Here is an 11,686-nt window from a genome sequence, read left to right on the forward strand (position 1 = left end):
ATGGCCATGCCGCAATCCCCTCTCCTTCACTCTCCTCTCAGGATTTTGGGCATGCACGCACACATGCCCAGCGTGAGTTTAAGCCACTGAGTCCCAGACTCGAACCGCAGTCGACTACATGGGAGTTCAGCAACATAGCCATTACGCTAACTGCTGGTCCTGATACCATTGGTTATTGAAGCACATCAAGAGGACATTAGCATAAAATTTGCCTTAATATAAATACATGTCTCCTGAATGCTGAAGTCTTAATAAGTTGTAGAGTTGGACATTGAACTCACACTTTTCTGATTGCTAACCTAAAGTTCTTCCTCTGTACTTATGGCTTTCCAAGGATTCTTCAGTCCCCATTACACCTCCATTCTTCAGAATACAGCCTCAATTTTATAAGAAATGTCTTCAAGGAGTAACCTGGCTCAGTATTTTAATAAAAATTGATGGTTTACTTAAGCAAATAAATTCTGGTTCAGTGAATAAATTAAAACAAACAACTTTCAGAAATCATATTCAAGATAAATAATTTTATTCATTATTACATGAGACAATTTTTAAAGTTATCAAGACCACATGACTATAATAACTGGCAGATAAAATATGGAAATTAAAATAGTTAATACCAAAAAATGATGAAGGCTTTTTTAAAACTTGTTTTCAAAGTTCTGTCAAAGAAAGTAAATTTAACTCAAAACAATTTTAATTTTAAATTGGAATTTAATAATGATATTTGTTTGAGTGTGTGCTTCATCTGAAGGTTAAATAAGAACTGGCATATAATCAAGAGCAAATAGCATCCAAAATCAGAAGTTGAGAAAGTCTACTTGAAAGCTGGTTTGGAACATTCAATATTAATGGAAAACTGACACCAGCAAATTTATTCTAAAGGTCAGTTATATCTGGCATTCAAATAGAAAAATAATCCAAATTTAGATATACATTTATCACATGAATTTTAGATCTACTTTTATCACATGAATTATAAATGGTATTATTTATCTAGTGCTTTTTGAATCAATATGCCTTGAATTTCATTGACGATTTTCTCATTTAAACCAGTCTTCTTTTACAAAGGTCTTCTTTAGTATCCCAACGTTGGTTTTCTGTTCCATTTATTTAGACGTTTTTAAATTTGGGTGATAATTCTTATCGCTATTACCAGAGAACCGTTAAGTGTCATCAGTTAAGTTTTTCATTTTTATCACTAATCTTTTTTAAAATTAAGTTTGTATTGTGACAACTGCTACATCTTCACAGATAGACAAAACTTAGGGTAACCTAGGTGAACATAAATGAGTCTAAAGCATTCCACTTTTGTAAAGAATGGATTTTGTGTACATGGGTCTGGATAGAGAAGAGAAAAGCTATAGAAATTCTCTTTAAAAATTTTCTCATACTTACCTGGCAGGGGAGATACCATGGTCATGAAGGTGGTTTCCCCAGGGCGAGGCTTATCCATTGCACTCCGAATGTGCTGACCCCTGCGATTTCCCCAAACCGGGAAACTCGACTGCATAATGTGTGTGGTAGTGGGGGACTATGTTCACGCTCACCCCTGAAAAAAAATATTCTCACATTCCTATTATCCTCTGACTTTAAGCTTAGGTAGATGCTCTTTAATTTACAATGGGTTGACATCCCAGTAAACTCAAAATAAATGGAAAATATTGTAAATTGAAAATGCTTTTAGGCCCAGTCACAGTGACATATATGTTGCACCATAGCTTGTGAGGATGAATGCTTCATGATAGATCTGGTTTGGTTTGGTCCCCAGGTCAACCTGAACAGAAGAGGGATATTAACCTATGGCTGTAGTTTCAGTTAAATAGGAAGGGGGGGGGGGGGGGGGGCAGGAAGATTGTGATAGGGCGAGACCTTGTCAAAAATACCTATCTCCTGGGATAGAAGGTGGTGTGGGTAAGGTGCTGGATACCACTTGGGTGACTCTGAGGTTCAAGTCCCAGACCTGGTGGGATGAAAATCACACCCGGCGTGTGTGTGTGTGTGTTTCCCCAATACCGAGAGTCCAGTGAAAGACAAGGGATTGTAGCATGCTCATCCCCTTGGGGAGTGATTTCTCACTTTCTCTCTAACTGCCCTTCTCTCTCTCTGGTGAGTGCAAATTCCATATGACAAAAATCTGAAACAAAAAATAAAACCAAAAAAATCTCTCTCTCTCTCTCTCTCTTTCCTTCTATCTCTCTCTAAGGAAAAGAAAGAAATAAAATGTGTTTAATACACTTAAGCTACCAAACATTACAGCTTAGTCTATCCTACCTTAAACATGATCAGAACATTTACACTAGCATACAGTTATGAAAAAAAAAATGATCAAACTAAAATCTCATTTTATAACAAAGTAAATAAAGTGTAATATATGACTACTCTAGGAAAATATTAAGATTCACAATCCAAAATATGGTTTCTACTGAATGCGTATACTTTTATAACTCTAAGATCATAATATGGTTGGTTAAGTTGAACCATCGTAAATCAGAGATTATATTTTATGTATACAATGAAAATATACTAGGATGATACAATTCTCTTACATATCATACACTGGTATATGCATAAAAATATTCTCAATCCAAATTTTTGAATTGGAAATTTAGCATTCTAAGAGAGATATGGAGAAAGAGTTTTTGCCTCTCTGTACTGAAAAGCAATTTTGAACTAATCCATTTCCCATTACGGTTACTTGTCTAACTATTCACTTTAACAGCAAATTTATTCTAGGACACAGAAGACAGAATCTTTGCAAAGCTTAACTCCTCTGGGGTGTAAAATGAGTCATGAGCCTCATTAGTTTAATGTTAACACAACTCTTGTGATTGGGGTGAGCCTTTTGACAGAAGTGTATGTTTAACAGTTCTTACCAACCTAGGTTTCAGCATTCATCATTTTCACCGTACTTCTCATGTCTGCCTTTTCTCATGTCTTTCCTGTTTGTGCTAAATATGGGCATATTCCACTAAATACCCTGAGTTGTCGTTTATTCTTTTGTATTATTTAATATCCAGTCCTCATTAGAAACTGCTTCTATTACATTTGCCAAATTTTTTTTCTGTAATCTAATTTCCTTATCACAGCCGCAGACAGCCTCATAGTGAGTTTTAAACTCTTCTCATATAAACAATTATATGTTATAATGATCATAACAGTGCACATTATATTAATATCATAACATTTTATGTTTAATGGAGTCTCTGTCTCCAGGCTCTATATTCTTAAAACCACCTTACACCAACCAATTTAAGCTTCATTAAAGATAGCTCAGACCAGGACATTCTCCTTCTCCTAACTTTCTCTGTTCTCTCCTGCCTCTGAACTCCCATAAAATATTTTAAATGTTTTTACCACAAACTACACTACATTACTGTACTTCATGTACATGCCTTATCTTGCTGCAATGCTTGGAATATTGTCTTATATACAGGAGGAATTTAGTGGACACTAGTGAATGGATGAATCTATGGATAAATATCTACTCACCATTATGTAGAAAGATGGATTTTTTTTTTCTTTTATTTAGACATCTTGTCTTGTGGACTTAACTTTCTAAAGAAGAAATCTGGGTGGTATGGTAAGTACATAATAATCCAAAATTAAGTCTTATGTATAAGCTAAGTAGATTGTCCCTTATGTTTAAAATGATTAAAATCTCAGAAAATGGACTTTCTCTCATCTTCTCTATAATCCTCCCAAAAAATTTTTCTTTGGTGAGTGCACATGCCCCATGGCAAAGGCCTTAAAAAAATAGAATAGGGACCAGCAGATGGCGTAATGGCTATGCTGCTGGACTCCCATGTAGTTGACTGTGGTTTGAGTCCCAGACCCGGTGAATTAAACTCACACTGGGCAAGCGTGCGTGTGTGCCCAAGATCCCAAGATCCCAAGAGGAGGATGGAGGAGAAGGGATTGTGGCATGGCCATCTCCCCTAGGGGATGATTTCTTGTTTTCTGTCTCTCTGTCTCTCTCTGTCTTTCTGACACGCACCCTATAGCAAAAACCTCTCCAAAAAAATAAAATAGAATATGAAACAAAAAACTTACACTGTTGTAGAAATATATTCTGAAGATTTGTTTATGTAAATGAGAAGTTACTTATGAATTCAGACCAAATCTAACACATCTCACTGCTTTTGTTTTGCTTTGTTTTAATTCTCCCTTGTTGTGAATACAGCCATTTACATATGCTGTGCACTTCAGTGGATTGTGGGAGACCAATTATTGATTTATTGGCTCCTAAGTAATTGCATTTCCTATTTTATATTGTTTCAAGTACCACTATAATTAGATTTATTATTATAATACTGATTTGAATGCTTTAAATGATACTCAGAAAAGCATAGTTCTTTTAAAGTAATATGTCCTAGAAATTTCTAAGTTAATTCACTTTCCAAAGTGACTAGCACATCATAATGGATTAGTTGAATTTCACATGAATAAATATTGTCCTTGATTTCAAGTGTCCTTAATTTAGCATCAATTAATGAGCTTCAAAATATTAATAAAATTGTGTATAGATATGTGCCTATCATTGCTCTCCCCCTTCTGTTTCAAGAAAAAAAATCTACATATTTTATATCGTATTCTGAAAGAATTTCATGACCCAAAAGTTACTAAGAATTTGCTGAAAACAAGAAGTTATGGGATCTTGGTTCTGAGGACCAATTTAGAGACATAAAAGACTTTTCAGACTAGAAACATATTTCTTCACCAGAATATAGTAAGACAGAAACTAAATATTTGACAAATAATTTTAAAAATTATTTTAGCCTACTCTGTGTCCAGTATGAAAACTCTGTGATCTAAGCTATTCCTATAACCTTGTCACTCATTTATTTATTCATTCAATATTCAGTCTTTTTCTGACATGCATATATAGCACAAGGCATTGAGATATTAAGGGAGGATGCAAAAAATTATGTTCTTTTCCTAATTTCATAAAATCCATCAACACATAAAAACCACCTCTTACCACATTTTCATAAATTGTTTAAATTATTGGTTTACGTAGCACAAAAGCTGTTTCCTTGGAAGAAAATTTAAACTTTTTTTTTCTTTTTTTTGCTTTAAGTGACCTAATAGTACAGTAAGCTGAAGAAGCATTATTATATTTTACTACATTTCTTGAAGAAGAGCCTATGAGCTAGTTGATGTACATATGCTCCAGCGAGAGCCTATGGGGATATTACTAATGAATGACACTTCAGGGATTTATGTCAAAGACAAACTTGGTGAAAGAAAAAAAAAAAAACACTTATAGTGCTTCTCATTCAATTCAATAGTGTATCTATGGCCAAAATAATCTGAAAAATAATTTCCTCATTGAAATAAGTGTAAAGCAAGGTCACTTTTAAAAATTTTTCCTCTAAATTTAGAAGTAATATCACAGACTTGGACCATCAATTTGATGTCAAAGCTAAAGCTAAAGGAAACACTAATAGTCAAGTTTCCTCTGATACTTTATTTAATCTAAAGGAATCTATCATTTCCAAGTAAGGTTGGAGTCATAATCATAAAAAAATGCAATTCTTGCTGGTGCCAGTTTTTCTCATTCTATCTCCTATAATGAAAATTACTTTTTTTCCAAAACCTTTTCACTTATCAAGGACAAGTCAAAACTCACTCCTCCTAAGTCATACAAAATAATTCCTCTTCTTTATGATCCCCATGTGTTAGGGACCAAGAGGTACCATATGTATAAGCTAAGTAGATTGTCCCTTATGTTTAAAATGATTAAAATCTCAGAAAATGGACTTTCTCTCATCTTCTCTATAATACTCCCAAAAAATTTTTCTTTGGTGAGTGCACATGCCCCATGGCAAAGGCCTTAAAAAAATAGAATAGGGACCAGCAGATGGCGTAATGGCTATGCTGCTGGACTCCCCTGTAGTTGACTTAATCCTCCCAAAAAATTTTTCTTTGGTGAGTGCACATGCCCCATGGCAAAGGCCTTAAAAAAATAGAATAGGGACCAGCAGATGGCGTAATGGCTATGCTGCTGGACTCCCATGTAGTTGACTGTGGTTTGAGTCCCAGACCCGGTGAATTAAACTCACACTGGGCAAGCGTGCGTGTGTGCCCAAGATCCCAAGATCCCAAGAGGAGGATGGAGGAGAAGGGATTGTGGCATGGCCATCTCCCCTAGGGGATGATTTCTTGTTTTCTGTCTCTCTGTCTCTCTCTGTCTTTCTGACACGCACCCTATAGCAAAAACCTCTCCAAAAAAATAAAATAGAATATGAAACAAAAAACTTACACTGTTGTAGAAATATATTCTGAAGATTTGTTTATGTACATGAGAGGTTGAAGTAATTGCATTTCCTATTTTATATTGTTTCAAGTACCACTATAATTAGATTTATTATTATAATACTGATTTGAATGCTTTAAATGATACTCAGAAAAGCATAGTTCTTTTAAAGTAATATGTCCTAGAAATTTCTAAGTTAATTCACTTTCCAAAGTGACTAGCACATCATAATGGATTAGTTGAATTTCACATGAATAAATATTGTCCTTGATTTCAAGTGTCCTTAATTTAGCATCAATTAATGAGCTTCAAAATATTAATAAAATTGTGTATAGATATGTGCCTATCATTGCTCTCCCCCTTCTGTTTCAAGAAAAAAAATCTACATATTTTATATCGTATTCTGAAAGAATTTCATGACCCAAAAGTTACTAAGAATTTGCTGAAAACAAGAAGTTATGGGATCTTGGTTCTGAGGACCAATTTAGATACATAAAAGACTTTTCAGACTAGAAACATATTTCTTCACCAGAATATAGTAAGACAGAAACTAAATATTTGACAAATAATTTTAAAAATTATTTTAGCCTACTCTGTGTCCAGTATGAAAACTCTGTGATCTAAGCTATTCCTATAACCTTGTCACTCATTTATTTATTCATTCAATATTCAGTCTTTTTCTGACATGCATATATAGCACAAGGCATTGAGATATTAAGGGAGGATGCAAAAAATTATGTTCTTTTCCTAATTTCATAAAATCCATCAACACATAAAAACCACCTCTTACCACATTTTCATAAATTGTTTAAATTATTGGTTTACGTAGCACAAAAGCTGTTTCCTTGGAAGAAAATTTAAACTTTTTTTTTCTTTTTTTTGCTTTAAGTGACCTAATAGTACAGTAAGCTGAAGAAGCATTATTATATTTTACTACATTTCTTGAAGAAGAGCCTATGAGCTAGTTGATGTACATATGCTCCAGCGAGAGCCTATGGGGATATTTCAAATGAATGACACTTCAGGGATTTATGTCAAAGACAAACTTGGTGAAAGAAAAAAAAAAAAACACTTATAGTGCTTCTCATTCAATTCAATAGTGTATCTATGGCCAAAATAATCTGAAAAATAATTTCCTCATTGAAATAAGTGTAAAGCAAGGTCACTTTTAAAAATTTTTCCTCTAAATTTAGAAGTAATATCACAGACTTGGACCATCAATTTGATGTCAAAGCTAAAGCTAAAGGAAACACTAATAGTCAAGTTTCCTCTGATACTTTATTTAATCTAAAGGAATCTATCATTTCCAAGTAAGGTTGGAGTCATAATCATAAAAAAATGCAATTCTTGCTGGTGCCAGTTTTTCTCATTCTATCTCCTATAATGAAAATTACTTTTTTTCCAAAACCTTTTCACTTATCAAGGACAAGTCAAAACTCACTCCTCCTAAGTCATACAAAATAATTCCTCTTCTTTATGATCCCCATGTGTTAGGGACCAAGAGGTACCATGGTGGTTGAGGTACTGGACTCCCACATGACTGAGTCCTGGACCTGGTGGCTTTCTCTCTCTCTCTTTCTCTCTCTCTTTCTCTCACGCGTGCATGTGCACATGCACTATAGCAAATTAGAAAAACAAGTACAATTAAATAAATAATTCTTCAAAAAAATCATCATATGCTATATATTAATATACAACATTCTATAATAAAGTATATTAATATATCACCATCATATTATTTTATTCAGATATTTTACAAATATTTAGTAAACTCCAGCTACATGACAAAACCTATTTCAAAAACTGGTAGAACAATGGTTTACAAAATAGTTTCCTCATTTCATAGTACATACATTCTAGAAAAATGAAGAAGATAGCTACAAAAAGTGGTCAAAGAATCCCTCTCTGATGGTAGTATTTGAGGAGAGATCTTTAGGATATGGGACAATATACCCTATGTTTATCCAAGGGAGTATTCTAGTCAAAGAAATATCCATTTAAAAGACCCAGCAGCAATAGTGTACATGGCATGTTTAAGGAACAGAAAAGTGGCCAGTGTGACTTTAGTAGAGTAAGCAAGTGGTCAAAGTGTTAAGACAAGAATTCAGAGAGAGAGAAAAAAATACAAAAATGCATATCATTTATTCATGAGTCAGGTCTTCGGGGTATTAATTTGAGTGAGATGGTAAGCCTTGAACAGATTTGAGCAGAAAAATTCCATGAAATGACGTTTTTTTTGTTTGTTTGTTTGTTTGTTTTTTAGCCAGAGGTTTTTGCTATAGGGTGCGTGTGCTTGCCTGAGAGACAGAGAGAGACAAAGACAGAAAACGAAAAATCACCCCCAGAGAAGATGGCTACTCTGCAATTCCTTCTCTTCCATTCTCTTTCCAGGATTTTGGGCATGCATGCAGATAAGCCCGGCATAAGTTTTAAGCCATTGGGTCCGAACTCAAATCACAGTCGACTACGTGGAACTCCAGCAATGTAACCATTATGCCATCTGCTGGTCCTGAGATGACATACCTTTTTAAAGGATAACTCCTCCAGTGATTTGAAAAGAAACAGATCTCATAAAAGCAATGCAAACACTAGCCAATAAAATTGTGAAAATCAGGGCTAGATAGTGGCACAGCAGTAAAATGCAATATACTGAGAAGCTGACCCACATGAGAAGGTTCCACGTTCACATCTGGAGATCTCTCTGAGTGATCCGGGCACACGTGCTCATGGTCCCTGTTGTGAGTGCTGTGGTCTCCATCTCTCTGGCTCATGCAATAATTAAAAAAAAAAATCTTTGAAAAGTCAAAATGAACTTTTACAGAACTCTGGATATTACTCAATAATTTACAACAATCTAAGAAGCATTTTTTTTCAAGAAAAATGATTGAATTTTGCGAAGACTAGTGAGGTTTGTGGCATTTTGTCTTGCTCTCTCCTCATCCCTCTCTACCTAGAGCCTCTGTAGTCTTTCAATAAATCCCAAATCACAGTGAAAACCAATGTACTAGTAGCCACTGAGAGAGGCAGAACAGGTTTGAAGCTAACCATTAAGCTCGGAGAATAGTCATTATTTGATCAGTGTGGCAGTTTCTTGAAAGGACCAAATCAATAGGCTAGTTTTTCTTCTATCTGATTCTGAGCTCACTAAACGTGAGAAGTTTTTCTCTGGGGTTGTTTGATGAAACAGTCAGAGGCAGAATTGTTCAATATCTCAGCTATGCAGCAACAACCATTGAGGTACATAGAAACTTCCAAAAATTTAAAAAGAAAATCTAAAGAATGAGATGTTCATATAAGCCTTGAAAAGATCTTACACATCCTTGAGATTTTAGAAGTGTTTATGCATGCCCATGTACAAACCTTCAAGAGAGCTGAGCAGGTCCTACCATGGCGGTTGGCAAGAATAAGCACCTTACGAAAGGCGGCAAAAAGGGAGCATGAAGAAAGTGGTTGATCCATTTTCTAAAAAAGATTGGTATGACGTGAAAGCACCTGCTATGTTCAACATAAGAAATATTGGGAAGATACTAGTTACCAGGACTCAAGGAAACAAAATTGCGTCTGACGGTCTTAATGGCCTTGTGTTTGTAGTGAGCCTTGCAGATCTGCAGAATGACGAAGTCGCATTTAGGAAATTCAAGCTAATTACTGAGGACGTTCAGGGCAAAAACTGCCTGACTAATTTCCATGGCATGGATCTCACCCGTGACAAAATGTGTTCCATGGTCCAAAAATGGCAGACCATGATTGAAGCTCAAGTGGATGTCAAGACTACCGATGGTTATCTGCTTCATCTCTTCCGTGTTGGGTTTACTAAAAAAAACACAACAATCAGATATGGAAGACCTCTTATGCCCAGCATCAGCAGGTCCGCCAAATCCAGAAGAAGATGATGGAAATCATGACTTAGGAGGTGCAGACAAATGACTTGAAAGAAGTGGTCAATAAACTGCAGACAGCATTGGAAAAGACATAGAAAAGGCTTGCAAATCCATCTACCCTCTCCATGATGTCTTCGTCAAAAAAGTAAAACTGCTGAACAAGCCCAAGTTTGAATTGGGAAAATTCATGGAGTTTCATGAAGGTAGCAGCTCTGGAAAAGCTACTGGGGATGAGACGGGCACCAAAGTTGAATGAGCTTATGGATATGAACCACCAGTCCAAGAACCTGTTTAAAGTTCAGACTTTTAATAGTGAAAAATAAAAAGTCCTATTTGTGACAGTTTCCATCTGAACATTCTTTTTAAGTAATCTGAAAGCTTGGTGAATCAGATACTCTGATTTGATAATGAAGTTTTTTGACCTGTATGAGTTTTATTAAATAGTTGAAAAGGGAAAAAATAAAGAGAGAGAGAGAGAGAGAGAGCTGAGCAGGCCCTAATATTTAACCTCTCGGTGACTTTCTGTATGAAGGCTAATGCAAAGCTTTATATCATCAGAGGAATAAGGTATGACCCAATATACCCAGTGTCCCTCACAATGGCTAGGAGATATTTATTGAAGGTAATTAGCAAAGAATTCATCAAATCATTAGATGAACACTAAGATTAGTGGGGAGAAAGACAGTAAGCACATGCAACAGATAATACAGGTCTGACAGAATTAATTCCAAGATGCAATTAAACAAGTAATAACAAACTAGGGGAAAAAAAAAAACTAACAAATATTGAAGCAGGGAGAATCTGATTCCCAGAATTACCACATTATTTTATTCAATATACATAGTTTCAACAAAAACAACAAGATCATAAAATATGCCAAGAAATAAGGTCATGTGACCTATATTCAGGAAATAAAAGCAATCAATAGAAACTGTCCTTGATGGTTGCCATAGCTTGGATTTCCTAGGCAAATACTTTCAAAGAACTAAAGGAAAGGATGTCTAATGAAATAAATGAAAGTATGAAAATAATGTGTCATCAAATAAGAGAGTAGCAATAAAGTGACAGAAATTCTAAGAAAGAAACAAATAGAAATTCTGGAATTAAAAAGCATAAAAATGAAATGAAAAAAATCACCATAGCAACTCAATGGTAGATTTCACTTGGCAGAAGAAAAAATGAGCAAACTTGAAGATAGACTGAGACTATACAGTCTGAAGAAAAAGAAAAAAAATTATAAGTCAGGGACCCTTGGTACACCATCAGAAAAACCAATATATGCATAATGGTATCACCAGAGGAAAAAGGCAGTAGAAATACTTGAAGAAAAAATTTTCAAGACACTTTCCAAATTTGAAGAAAATCACTAATCTACATACCCATGAATCTCAAAGACTATGAAGTACGACAAAATCAATCAAGGAAATTCACACCTAGTCATATTAGAGTGAAACGGTCAAATGATAAATATAGAGAAACTTCAAAACAGCCATGGAATTATTTTTTATAAAGTGCATTCAATGATATTAATAGTTGTTTTCTTATAAAA

At 34.8% G+C, this 11,686-nt stretch overlaps 1 non-coding gene across 1 annotated transcript; it reads left to right on the forward strand.

Annotated features, from left to right (window-relative positions):
- The first annotated feature begins 1,387 nt into the window (after window positions 1-1,387).
- LOC114005557 (U1 spliceosomal RNA) lies at window positions 1,388-1,552 on the forward strand. Its single transcript, XR_003547400.1, has one exon. It is a non-coding gene; the product is annotated as a U1 spliceosomal RNA (small nuclear RNA).
- The last annotated feature ends 10,134 nt before the right edge of the window (window positions 1,553-11,686 follow it).

Source organism: Tupaia chinensis, unplaced genomic scaffold, assembly GCF_000334495.1.
Source record: "Tupaia chinensis unplaced genomic scaffold, TupChi_1.0 Scaffold143996_1, whole genome shotgun sequence".
Taxonomy (NCBI): Eukaryota; Metazoa; Chordata; class Mammalia; order Scandentia; family Tupaiidae; genus Tupaia; species Tupaia belangeri.